The sequence below is a fragment of the Suncus etruscus genome, chromosome 11 (assembly GCF_024139225.1).
Source record: "Suncus etruscus isolate mSunEtr1 chromosome 11, mSunEtr1.pri.cur, whole genome shotgun sequence".
Taxonomy (NCBI): domain Eukaryota; kingdom Metazoa; phylum Chordata; class Mammalia; order Eulipotyphla; family Soricidae; genus Suncus; species Suncus etruscus.
Window position 1 is genome coordinate 11,036,221 of NC_064858.1, and position 13,402 is coordinate 11,049,622.

The window sequence follows — 13,402 nt, forward strand, 5'->3', positions numbered from 1 at the left end:
ACAATAGTTATTTTTACATAAAAATATTCATAGAGTGAATGATTTCGGATGAGTTATTTATGTGAGCTGGTTTATCCCAGAAAATGAGTTTTGATGGAAATGAAGTTGGCTGTATTTTTGAGCTTGAGCTAATGTCTGAACAGTTCAGGTCTGGCATGGTATTGAGGACCAGTGCTAGAAAGAAGAGCAATTTGCGGGTACAAGAAGGTCAAAATTCTCAGGGAGTGTGAAGAGGAAGAAAAGGGAAGAGAACCAGAGACTGACCTGGCCCTCTTATTGACACAACATACCATAGATACCACCAAGAAGTCAGCCCGTTACTTAATGTTTACCTCTAAAACTGAGCATCTAATTAAGAGAGATTTTGATGAGGGCCAAGTGACTCTCTCTAGATGGAGGAAGAGGAGAGTACACCTCCATCAAAACTTGGCCTTGCTGCATGTCAGCTGAGAGTCCTCTTGTGTGTATCCCCAGAGTCCCTGCTAATTTGTTTTCAGTGAACGATGAAGAGGCAAACACAGGTGCTGTCTCTCTTGGCACAGCCATGCCCCCTTTCCAGATCCAGGCGCTCAGTGGATGGCACTGACTAGAAACTGCAAGAATGAAGAGCCAATCAATTAGATTCTGGCCCTTGGCCCACCTCGAACTGGTTTTATTCAACTTCTCTTTTGTTGATGATAAAACGTAAGCGAGCCATCAGTTTCTTGTCTGCTGCTTCCAGAATCAGCCTGTATATAGGTTCTTCGACTTGGCCATTTCATGGTGTCAAAGAAAGACTAATGGCCAGAGCCAGCAGCCCTGGTTCCTTGTCCAGGGTTTATTTTCAATACACTGTGCAGTTTCCTTAACCTCCCTTTTCCTTATTTCAAGTGCAGATCAACTGAACAGTGGTTCTCTACCTCAGGATTGAAATCAGGATAGAATAAAATTCAAGGTTCTGTCTTGAAATTCTTAAATGGCACAATACAGAGGTTCAGGGATGGGAATGAAGCTGGAAAGAGAGCTATGTGGTGGCAGAGAGATGGTTGGGTTGGGGGTACAAAGAGAGGTCCTGCCTCAGAAATGATTTGTTCTTCACAATGAAGGTGTGGCTAGACCCCAGGAGGCAAACACTGACAAGAAGTGAGGGCACCTTTGAGAAGCCTTGATTCTATCACTCATACCCCCAATTTACCTCAGATTTTCAGGGCAGCAGCAGAGCCTTGGGGCAATAAAGGCTCAGTTTTAGCCTAGGTGTTTCCATATCTCGAATTCAGGGCAAACTCAAGGGCATTTTTGCTCTGCAAATGGAAGCAAGCAAGCCTAACATAATTTTTTTCACAGCTCTGCAAATGGAAGCAAGAAAGCCTAACATATTTTTTTTCACAGTCTAATAGGCTGGGTCTTGGAGTCAGAATTAAATAGAAAGAAATCAGTGAATGCATAATTTTTCTCATATCTGAGTGAATGGATTGGGCTTTATGCTTTCATGCGGCTGACAGAAAACCTTATACTTCCTTTCTGTCCTTACAGATCATCTCTGCTATGACTCTGAAGCTCTGTGGCAGGTAAAGGGGCCTTGTGTGTAGTAGGTTGAGCATGAGCTAGAAGGGATGCTTTGATCCCTGTCCAAGGGTGGATGAAGAGCCTGAGCAGGCCCAAGATGGGCCCTGAAGGCCCATCTCAGAGACATTACTACACTGGAGACAATCAGAGCTGGGCGACTCTCAGCAGGACTCTTGGCCTAGAAACTAAAGCCAGGGGGAACTGATAGGTTTTCAGGGCCTCTTCTGCCCTGACTTCTTCTTGACTTTCCTGGTCAAAGCCTAGAGAAGAGACTGGAATCCCCAAAAGATTTAGGGAACCAAGATTTCTTTTCTGTAATGGTTTCCTGGAAACCGAGACTTTGTCTTGGCTTACAGACTTGGTTCCGCCCTCAGACTTCTTGGTTTGCAGTCAGTCATGGAAAGAGGAATCAGCCTAAAAATAATCACTGCCTGGACTGCACGTCCAGCCAGGTGCTTGTGTCGCCCCTGGAGAGGGTTTGAAGGCCACTCCTGTGTTCTGGAAACGAAGCTGTGGCTCACTTGCCAGAAGGGCCCTTCCAGTCTGACTATTCTTGGCGTCTCTGAGGGCAGCCTGTGTGAAGGAAGTGCTACCAACCTGCACATTATTGGGGTCACTCGAGGAGAGTAGTGCTAGGAAAAACAGGAGAAAGGAGAAAGTATCTCCTCAGCGCTTTTTGGGGCATGCCTTTTATTTTTATTGTCCCCTCCCCTTTTTCTTGCAGCCTTTTTCCATACCCCTCAGAGTCCCTCTAACCCCACATATATCAGGTAGCTCTGTGTCTTTGTGCTCCCTGGGCACCAGGAATGCCATGGCTCCTTGAACCTCCCTTTTCAAACACCTCCATCCCCAGTCCTGATCTCCCTTCATCAGAATCGACATGCCTGTTATAGAATGAAGTAAACATAAAAAAATTCACCCAGTATAAGGTATAAAGGAGGGCAGTTTAAAGTGTCCCTTTGTACCAAGTATGGCAGCATTTTTTTTTTTTGCTTTATGACATATTTTAAGTATCCAATTCAGAATTGTGAAGAATATTCACACTGCAGTGGAGCAGATCTCCTGAACTTTCTTGTTTTGCATCATTGAGGCTTTTTATTCATTAAAGTTCACTTCTCCATCCACTCCCTATCCCCAGTTTGCAGACGCCATCATTCTTTCTAGCTCATTGCAAGTGACTATGGTATTTATTTATTATTTTTCTGCTGTTTGGGCCACACATGGCAGTGCTCAGTACTTGTCCCTGCCTCTGTGCTCAGGGATCATTCCTGGCAGTGCTGGGGGATCATATCGATGCCAGGGATAAAACCTGAGTTAGCAGTGTACAATTCAAGTGCCTTCCCTGCTGTACTATGGCTCTGGCTTTCACAGAAGTTTTGAAGAGGAATTTACACTCCAGGAAAGAAAGCTACTTAAAAGTATTGGTATTGTGTAAGAGTTGGGCCAACTTTTGTAAAGCTTTTTGGAATATCCTGCCTGAGTACATGTTTTCTCCTTTGTGTTTTGTTTTATTCAGGAGCCACACCCAGAGGTGTTTAGGCCTTACTCCTGGCTCTGTGCTCAGGGATCACTCCCTGTGGGGCTCAGGGAGCATATAAGATACCTGGGATCAAACTCACTCCAGCCCCTTCCCTCCGGCCTGCCCCTCTCTATAGCCCTACTCTTCTCTACTTCTCCCCTTGTAGTTCCCATTCTAGTCCTCACTTCTATGACCCAAAACCAGGTGGCACCAGCTGGGACAAGGTAAACCTGGTGAGGTCCCAGCTTTAGGTCTGTGCCATTTCTCCACCTCACAGCAGCCTCCTAACCTCGGGCCCCTGATGACTGGGCCAAGGTTTCCAGAAATGAGTGAAAAGCGTCCTGAGATTTTGAACTTGGCCCAACTCTTAGCCTCAGTCTTCTTCCACAACCTATAGTGTCAGGAAAACCAACACTTCTGTATATTTTGTATATGCTAAAGCCCATCAGTCTTCAGCTCACACCTTTACCCTGTGCTCCATAGTCCCTTCTGCACACATCAAGTCTCCATTGTTTTTCTATCTGAAACCCTCACTGCCCCTTCTCCAATACAAAAGAGCAGTGGTGTCCCCGTGTTCCTTCAGCAGGTCCACTGTGCTTCCCCCAGAGGTCAAGATTTCAATGATCCTTTGTTTCCTTCCTGATCTGGGCTCCTTCTCTGTGGTATGACATGGCTAGCAACTGTTCTGTCTGCCTGCATCTGGGAAAGCCCCTCGAGCAGCTGAGTCTTGGGAAAATATAGAACTCGACCCATCTGTTTCATTTCCTTTTCTTCCACCTTCCCACTAAATCTAGGGTAGGGACGGGTACAGGAGGGGGTCTGAAAGCTGATGTGTCTGTGATGAACTCAACAATTCTCCATACACGAAAGCCAGACATCCAGAGTCCCGGTGATGCCTACTTGCTCACATGGCAACTGTGGGGTGTCATCTATCTACTGTATGTGGATGAAGACCAACAGGGATCTTGGTTTTCATGATTTCCAGTTGTGAAAATATACTTCATCTCACCTATGGGCTTAAGAATCTCCCACCCTCACCCCCCACTTCCTCTTTCCTTCCACACAGGTCTTCCTACTGAAGTTTAGATTGAAAATTCAAGACTCCTGGGAGGCAAGTGCAGTTGCTTCCTGTCACCATCTGGGGCAGACTGGAGATGCCCTCAGAGCTAAGTTTGTAATTCTTCATTTCCTACTAGGAGAGCCGTGGAATGCAGAGCACCAGCTGGGATGTCAGTTCTCAACACCAGTGTCTCAGCACCAGGCCTCTGTCCATTCCCGCTGCCTGAGAGTCAGGAAATAAATAGTCAGAAGGCAACAGACGTTGCAAAGGAGCCAGAGTCTGGGGTCTCTGAGTGAGAAGAATAGGGAAGGTGGAGGGGAAAGGTCAAAGGAAACAGCATGTTGCTAATTTGAGAACTAAATATGCTATCAGTTAACATTAATGACCTGAAGTATCTGCCTATCATCGAAGACATTGTCAATGGTACACAGTAATGAGGGTAAACACAGCTGTTTCCTGTAGTCCCAGATTGCTTATAGCTTGGTAATGCACCATACTTCTTCTAAAAAGCTCATTTTTGTTATCAGCAATAACTTTTCTACCTGTATCTCTTCAATTCTTTATTCCATACCCCCCACTAAATGCTTAATTAAAATGAAACTCTGGACATGTACTTTTGATTGTATTTTAAACTTGTAACTTATAGCTTCACATCTTTAATATTATCCTTGATTTAAAAATGACACCAACTTTAGTCTTGTAAAAATATATTTGGCCAGTATTTAATAACTCCCCTGGTATGTCAGGTTCAGTATTAGTTGCAGACATAAGTCATTGAGGTAGTTAACACAGTTAACTCTCTTAATGCCTGACTTCCTCTAGCTAAGGTAGGCACTAAACCATGTTAAAGACTTATTTCTAATTTCTCTTTATTAAGCAAAATTTCATTATTTTTATTCCTTAGTTTTAATGTGGAGAAAGTAGATAAAATCTCAACTAGTTGTCATAAAATTTAAGTGTACTTTTAAAGTATTAGAACTTCAGTGTGAAAGTTAGAAACTTCAACATGTGAAAAGAGCTCTATAAATTTTAGTTGAAAAATAACACATAAAAGTCATAAAACTATGTTGTTGTAGGCAATATAATTTATCTCAGAGTCCAACCTTCTGTTATGGCCAAGGAATCTGATGCTCAGATTAAGTATATTGATTAAGTAGCATCTCAAAGTAGCAAATCATTCTCTTAGCAGGAGAAGCAGAGGCGCTAAGATCTATGTATTTCTGCCTTACTGAAGTGTTCACTGTTGTAGCTGCCAGAGAAAGCATGTTTGTGTTGGTGGATGCTAGTAGAGGAGGCAGAGAGATAACAACCATAATAGTTGCAAATCCATGATTAGCAGATACTCAATAAATTCTCCTTGCTTCGGTGTTGAATGCAACCATACCTCAAGGAAAAGGTTGATGCTGTCAGAGCTTTCAAAGCTTTGATAACATGGTAACATACTTTTATTTTAACTAATCAGAGTCTCCTTTCTTATAAATAAAATATTGGAGACTGGGTTATGTCTGTTGTGATTTGCTTGGATTGAATCCATGGAAAACGTACACCAGGCACACAGCTGTTCCATTGTTCATACTGAGTAAAGGTCTTTACCTACCCAGCAGACACAGGCCCAGAAACTTCTCTTCATTCTGGCAGCAGCTAGCAAGATCACCAAAAGGTTTGTGCTTGGGTATGGAGATTTGAAAAGCTGAGAAAAAGTCTTCTTTATTTTTATCCCCAACTGTTTAGTCTTAAAACATATCAAGGACTCTCAACCAAGTGGCAAATGGGTATGTTTCTGCAGACAGCACCAGAGTGTGTCAGTCACACCAGATGAGACCACAAATACCAAGACTGTTGGGGAACCACACAGCCTGTTAACAGAACACAGCAGCAACGGCCTACTGTATGTCTAAAGGGGAAAGTAACTTTCCTTTCTGAATGAGAATGAAGTATTGTGTGTGCTGGCTTCTCTGCAGGCCTTTAAAATCACGAAGAAATCTAAAGTCTTCCTCTGGCACACTCTGAGATCAGGCTTCAGTAATTATCTAAAAATTAATGCACGTTTTCCAATGCCTCAGTCACAGACTTGAGGGAAAAAATGACATCACCAGCTTAGCAGACTTAGCTGCACAGTTTTCAGTTTAGAAATAGAGAAAAGAAGGGTGGAGCCTACTTCTTACTAGCTGTGGGCACTTCAATGTGGGTTTCATCCTGATCCGCTGGACAAACACTGCTCCGAAGAGCCCACGGAACAATGTTAATGGAGGTAAGTTGAGGAGCCTGATTCCCACCAGCCATAGGCACTTCAACATGTGTGCTATATCAGCCCTGCTGGAGCCAGGACCCACTCCAAACCCAATGAGCTTGCAGACACAAATCAATGGAGGTGAGCTAACTCTGCCCTCAAAGAGTGGAGCCAGAGGAGCCTGGCAACTCCACTCCACTGCTGTACACAACTTCTAGTCAATGACCCCCCAGCACAACACATAGAAAACACTGTACTACAAGTGTGACAATGAATAAACAAACCGGGCCTCCAGACCATGTATAAAGAATTAAGATAGCAACTCTGATGACTCAAAAAGTGCCAACCATCTATTTAGCATCTCATATAAGGACTTCAGAGAAGAAATATGGAGGAGTCTCATGGAACTCAAAGAAAGCATGGAATTAACTGAATGAACCACAAATAAGAATAAGGAGGATATGAAAATAGAAATGGTAAAATTGCAAACTGAAATGTCAGGACTGAAAATCTTGGTAAGTGAAATGAAAGCTTCACTGAAAAGCCTCTTCAACAGAGTAACAGTGTCTGAGGACAGAATCAGTGAGTGGGAAGATGAGAGGCATCTTCTTTATACAACTCTATACAACAGAAAAAGATTGGAAAAGAGCCTTAAAACAAATACTCAGACAATGTAAAAAATCGTCCAAGTATGTGAACAGATGAAAATAGAAGTGTTTGATAAACTCAACAGAAATAGCATAAGAATCAATGGAGTCCCAGAGACCCAGGAAGAAAGTCCCCATGAAGAATCAACAGTCAAGGACATCAGTACAGAGAAACTCCCAGAGCTAAATAGTGCATACAACTAAATCCTGCATGCTCAAAGGGAACCAGCTAAAAGAGATCCAAAGGAAAGCACCCCAAGATACATCCAGTCACAATGACAAATCCCAAGGATAGTAAAAGAATACAGAAAGCAATAAGATCAATAAGGGAAATTAAAGTCACAGTACCATCCTTAAGATTTACGAAAAAGATATCAAGGGAATCCAGATAGGAAAGGAAGAAGTCAAGCTCTCACTGTTTGCAGATGACATGATACTCTACTTAGAAAACCCTAGTCTCTACGAAAAAACTTCTAGAAACAGTAGACTCATATAGCAAGGTGACAGGCTACAAAATTAACACACAAAAATCAATGGCCTTTCTATACACCAATAGCAATAAGGAAGAAATGGACATTAAGAAAACAACCCATTCACAATAGTGCCACACAAACTCAAATATCTTGGAATCAACTTGACTAAAAATGTGAAGGACCTATACAAAGAAAACTATAAAACTCTGCTGCAAGAAATAAGAGAGGACACGTGGAAATGGAAACACATACTCTGCTCATGGATTGGCAGGATTAACATCATTAAAATGGCAATACTCCCCAAAGCATTGTACAGATTTAATGCGATCCCTCTAAAGATACCCATGACATTCTTCAAAGAAGTGGATCAGGCACTTTTGAAATTCATTTGGAACAACAAACACCCTAGAATAGCTAAAGCAATCATTAAGAAAAAGAATATGGGAGGAATTACTTTCCCCATCTTTAAACTTTACAAAGCAATAGTTATCAAAACAGCATGTTATTGGAATAAGGACAGGTTCTCAGATCAGTGGAATAGGCTTGACTACTCAGAGAATGTTCCCCAGACATACAATCACCTAATTTTTGATAAAGGAGCAAGAAATCCTAAATGGAGCAAAGAAAGCCTCTTCAACAAGTGGTGTTGGCACAACTAGCTAGCCACTTGCAAAAAATTAAACTTAGACCCCCAGCTAACATCATGTATGAAGGTTAAATCCAAATGGATGAAAGACCTCAATATAAGACCCGAAACCATAAGATATATAGAACAACACGTAGGTAAAACACTACAGGACATTGAGACTAAAGACATCTTTAAGGAGGAAACTGCACTCTCCAAGCAAGTGAAAGCAGAGATTAACAGATGGAAATATATTAAACTGGGAAGCTTCTGCACTGCAAAAGAAATAGCACCCAGGATACAAGAGCCACCCACTGAGTGGGAGAAACTATTCACCTAATACCCATTAGATAAGGGGCTAATCTCCAAAATATACAAGGCACTGAGAGAACTTTACAAGTACAAAAAACATCAGTAATATATCTGTATTAATATATTAATATTAATATAATATATCTATAATATTCTATATTAAGAAGCACCTTTGTTTCTTTTTTGGTCTATAACAGGCAGTGCTCAGTGCACACTATTGACTCTACACTTGGGAATTACTCCTGGTGGGTCCACGGGGCCATAAAAGAAGCCAGATATTGATTCCAGGTTGACCTCTTGCAAAATAAATGCCCTACATATCAGGCCCTTATGCACAAAATGTATTCAAGGAAAATGACTAAGAACTACCTAAAAGTTGACTTCTCAGCTGTGACCTGTAGATCTTGGACACCAAATAACTGAGAGCTGTATGACAGACCATCCTCACTTTCCTTGGGTTGATATTATGGTATGGTCTTGATATGAACAATAAATACATCTTACTAGGGTTTGGGAATATGCTTGGATGAAGTTTGAATCTACTTAGTAATATCATTTGCACAATTCTTCAAAGCTGCGTGAATCCCCTTAGTGGTTGGATTTCCTAAGTGTGAGCTGAGGCAGAAAGAAAACCTAACAGCCACACCAATGAAATCAGTGGCTTACTTGGCAAGGCTGTTGTCTGAAGTTGTGGAAGTATTTGACCTTTAAGATAATGAGAAAACTTCAGAATGCCTGAGTCTGCTGAAAGACCTTGAACCCTAAAGTAGGTAATATATATGGACAGAGTTAGCCCGTCAGCACATGATTTGTGCTTTTATTCATTGTAGAGTTTTGAAGTGTCAGGAAAAAAAATTGGTAGCATTTAACTGCACATGATAAATTATAGATGCTCAACAAGGCAAAGAAATGGAAGCTGACTTGTCTGAACACTATGCCTGGAATTCCATCGAATCAAGTGGTTTTAGATTGGGGCCAGTTGGGAAATATTTCTGTTAAACATAGTTAAAGAGCCCATGACCTTGAGGCCCTTTATTTATACTCTTGATAGTTTCAACAGCTCAAGGACCACTCTGGCTTTTTCCTGGTCTAGTCTTTCTCTTGGAATGCACCTTTTCATTAAGATGTTTAGCACATGCTATATGCTGTTTAATCAAGCCATAGGGGAATAAATTTGAATGCATGACTTTGGGCCAGCCCATGGTCAGTGCCTACGTACCTTCAATATTTATGGATGTAGCAAAAGATACTTCCAGAATTGCTCAAGTTCTCCAAGACTAGAAAATATATATTGTGTGATGGACTTATGTCTAAGGGCAAAGGCTCAAGTTTACTTGGTAGTTTCTTAATAAATGACACCTACCATCCCATACTTGCTGTACAAAACTGATAGTAGGAAAATCCTGACTCTTATCTGTTCCCAAACTCTTTTCTTAGAACACAAAGGAGGTTTCTAATACTAATAAGTGAGAAATAAATCCTTAGTGGCAAAAGAGAATGTGTCCAGTGATGTTAGTACTGACAGTTGGATGTTCTCAAGATGAACTGTTTTGGTTTTGGAGTCATACCTGGTATTACTTTTGGTTCTGTGCTCTGGGATCACTGCTGGCAAGGGGTATAATATATAAAACCAAGAATAAATTTAAGGTTGACTATGTGCCAGGCATCACCATATTTACTACCTCTCACACTCTGGAATCTCTGTTTTCAGATTTTTAGGGGGTCTCCAAAGTGGTACGAAGAAGGTTCTTGCATCCCTCATGGTTTTTCTTGGCCAATGAGTTTGGTGGGTCAGTGAACCAGAGGATGCAGTGCTGTGAACACTGAGATGCTGAATATTACCAGGGAAGACCTAGTGGGACAATACCCAGTAATATTCTTAAGCCTCTGCAGTTGTACCCAGTGGTGCTCAAAGGCCTGTAGTATTAAGAATCGAGTTGACTTTAATCCCTAAATTATCTCTCTGGCCTTGGAAGTTCTATTTAAAGTTTTCAAAGTTTCCATACTCTTACTCCATAAATGCTTAACCAAACACTAGCATCCAGAGTGAATAGGTTTCCTTTTTTCATCATATTCCTGCCCATTATTGCCTGTCTACAGACTTTATGAAGTGCTATATTTTCCCTGGTGTGAGGTGATGTGGTATAGCTGTTTGGATTCACATTCCCTAATAGTCAGTGATGCTAAACACTTTCTTTCATATGCTTGTCAGGCATGTCCTCTCTGAGGAAATATCTGTTCTATTTCTTTCCTTAATTTTCTTGTGTTTGTTTTCATTTTTGGTCCTGGAGGACCATATACAATGCTGGAAATTTAAAACAGTATTGTGACCACAGTCCCAGGCTTAGAAAATGCCTCAATCTTTGGTCTCTCTCTCTGTCATTCTCTCTCTCTCATGCAGTTGAGTTTTGTTGTTGAGCTAGATCATAGTTATTATAGCCCTTTGTCAGATGTATAGTGTGCAATTATTTTTCCCCATTCCATAGGGTGTCTTTTCATTTTAAAGCCATTGTGTCTTTTCTAGTGCAGAAACTTGAGTTTGAAACTCTTTTCTTCTGCTTCTCTTTAATTTGCCAATTTTGTCAAATTTCATCATTTTAAATCTTCCTGAATCAAAAATGTATCTATGGACATTAAAGAAATTGTCTCATTCTTTCTCACCCCATTTGAGATATAAATGTATTTATTTGTGTGGGTGTTAGTTGAAGCCAAATTCTAGGGATAATCAGTAACACTGATAAGGAACTTATTAGGATTGTCAGTCATTATATGACCAGGCAAATATCTTTATAGGTAGCTTGTGTAAAAATGGCAACTCTTAATCTCTGGTTCTGTACCTGGGGCTTCATTTAACTCATATACTTACAGAAGTTATTTGGTGCAATGGTTTATGTTATATTAGTTGGTAAAAATATGTCTCATGTAGTAATGAAATTATAGAAGACAGAGAGGTTGACTACAACTTGTCCTCTAGAGAAGACCCTCAGTCTTGATAAACACTTCACCGGCTTTTAAAAGAATTTAAATGTAGTGGAACTTGGTTGATGCTTAATTTTTAACAACAAAGTGTTGGTAAATATTATTTACCAACAATGACCTAATGGTTGTTCCTAATCAGGTTGACTGGAGCCAATTGGAAACATCTTTCCATGTAGTTTTGCTATTGACTTATGGTTGCCTAATAAGAAAACATCCTATTTGGCATTCCCAATGGAACCCTACCTATTATAGTTGTTATGTCAGTGAAGGCATCACTGTAAGGCAGGTGGTAGACTCATAGTTACCTTATTTAAGTTTCTAGTTAGGCGAGTCTACAATTCCCATATTGTTTGATTAGACTTTGTTCTCCCTTGGCTCTTAACTATGCAAATTGCATTTTCCATTGAATTTTAATGACCACTGAGAGATGGAATTCTGTTCTATAGTTTACACTCAAATAACCACATTATTTGACTAAAACCACATTATTTCAAGTTTAACTTTCTCTTTCTCCTTTTCTCTCTCTCTTTTCTGTCTTCATCTATAATTGTTCAAATCAGGACTCCCAAATGTCAGTTTACTTATTATTCTTATACTACTTATTAATCAGTGTATTGCTTTTCCCTCCTTTGTTTGCTGCTGTTTTGACGGATCATGTGCATGCTTTGTAGGGGGCTCTCAGCACATTATACAACATATTCCTGAGGCTCACACACTCTGGCACATTCTTATTTTGGGCCACTCCTCCTAGAGTGCAGAGGCTCTACCTGTCTCAGTGTTGAAAGATGCCCTTGTTTGTGTTCATGTATGAGATCATGTGTGGGTAAGCTTGAAGTAGGCTTCTGGTATGTTAAGCATGTTCTCCACCCCTGAGCTGTCTTGTTCTTTCTCCCCATGTTTTTACTTTTTGGTTCTAGAAAACAATAACATAACTTGATTTCCTTTTTTTTTTGTTTTTGGGGCACACCCATTTGACGCTCAGGGGTTACTCCTGGCTATGCGCTCAGAAATTGCCCCTGGCTTGGGGGTACCATATGGGACACCAGGGGATCGAACCGCGGTCCGTCCTACAGTAGTGCTTGCAAGGCAGACACCTTACCTCTAGTGCCACCTTCCAGGCCCCATAACTTGATTTCCATGTTTTTGTTATGTTTTGCCATTTATTTCAATCCTGGGAATTGAACCCAGGGCATCAGTTACATGTAAGGCAGGCAGACAAGCACTGAACAGCATGCCTGATCTTCATTTCCATCCTTACCTTATGACTGTGGTGCTCCCCTGTGCTATCTGTCTGCTCATATATGTGCCTGACTGAAGTTTCCCTACTGTCCATGATGTTCACACATCTCTCCTTGTGGTGCTTCCGAGATCACACACAACCTGTGGCAGTACAAAGTTGGGGGTGGAGTGTCTTAGCCAGCACAGCTGTACTCATTAGTCCTACCTTGGTATTTGTGGATAGAACTGGGGATCTAACTCTGGTTCCTAAGGCAGAGGGATTTTTGTCACAGAGCCGTCCCTGTTCCCCCTCATCCTGAATCATTCTCAAAGATAATTAAAAAATAGGAAATAGCCGCCATGAACCATCTTAGCAAAAAGGGTTCTCGAAATGACTTGTATTCCAGACAGTAAGTAGCTGGTTTTATTCTCCAGAGAAATGCTTGGAACTGTAGGTTCTCTCAAAGGGTCCTATACATATGCCCAAATGCTGGCTGGATTAGCATATCCATTTGAATTACAGCTGATCCTTGAGAGCAGGCATAATGAAGAGGGAGGGTGAATAGACAGTGGGGGAGGGAGTTTGTTTCCATTAGCTTTTTTCTAAACAAAATATTTAGAAATGTCCCAAGATTCTAAACAGAATCTGTCCAGTCAAGGGAGAAATAAAGATAAGGTATTTCTTTTAAAGCAATTTCTCTCTAGATGCGTATTTTAATAGATTTAAATTTTTTTACTTTATTTATTTATTGATTGATGGATTGATTGATTTTTTGGGCCACACCCCACCCAGT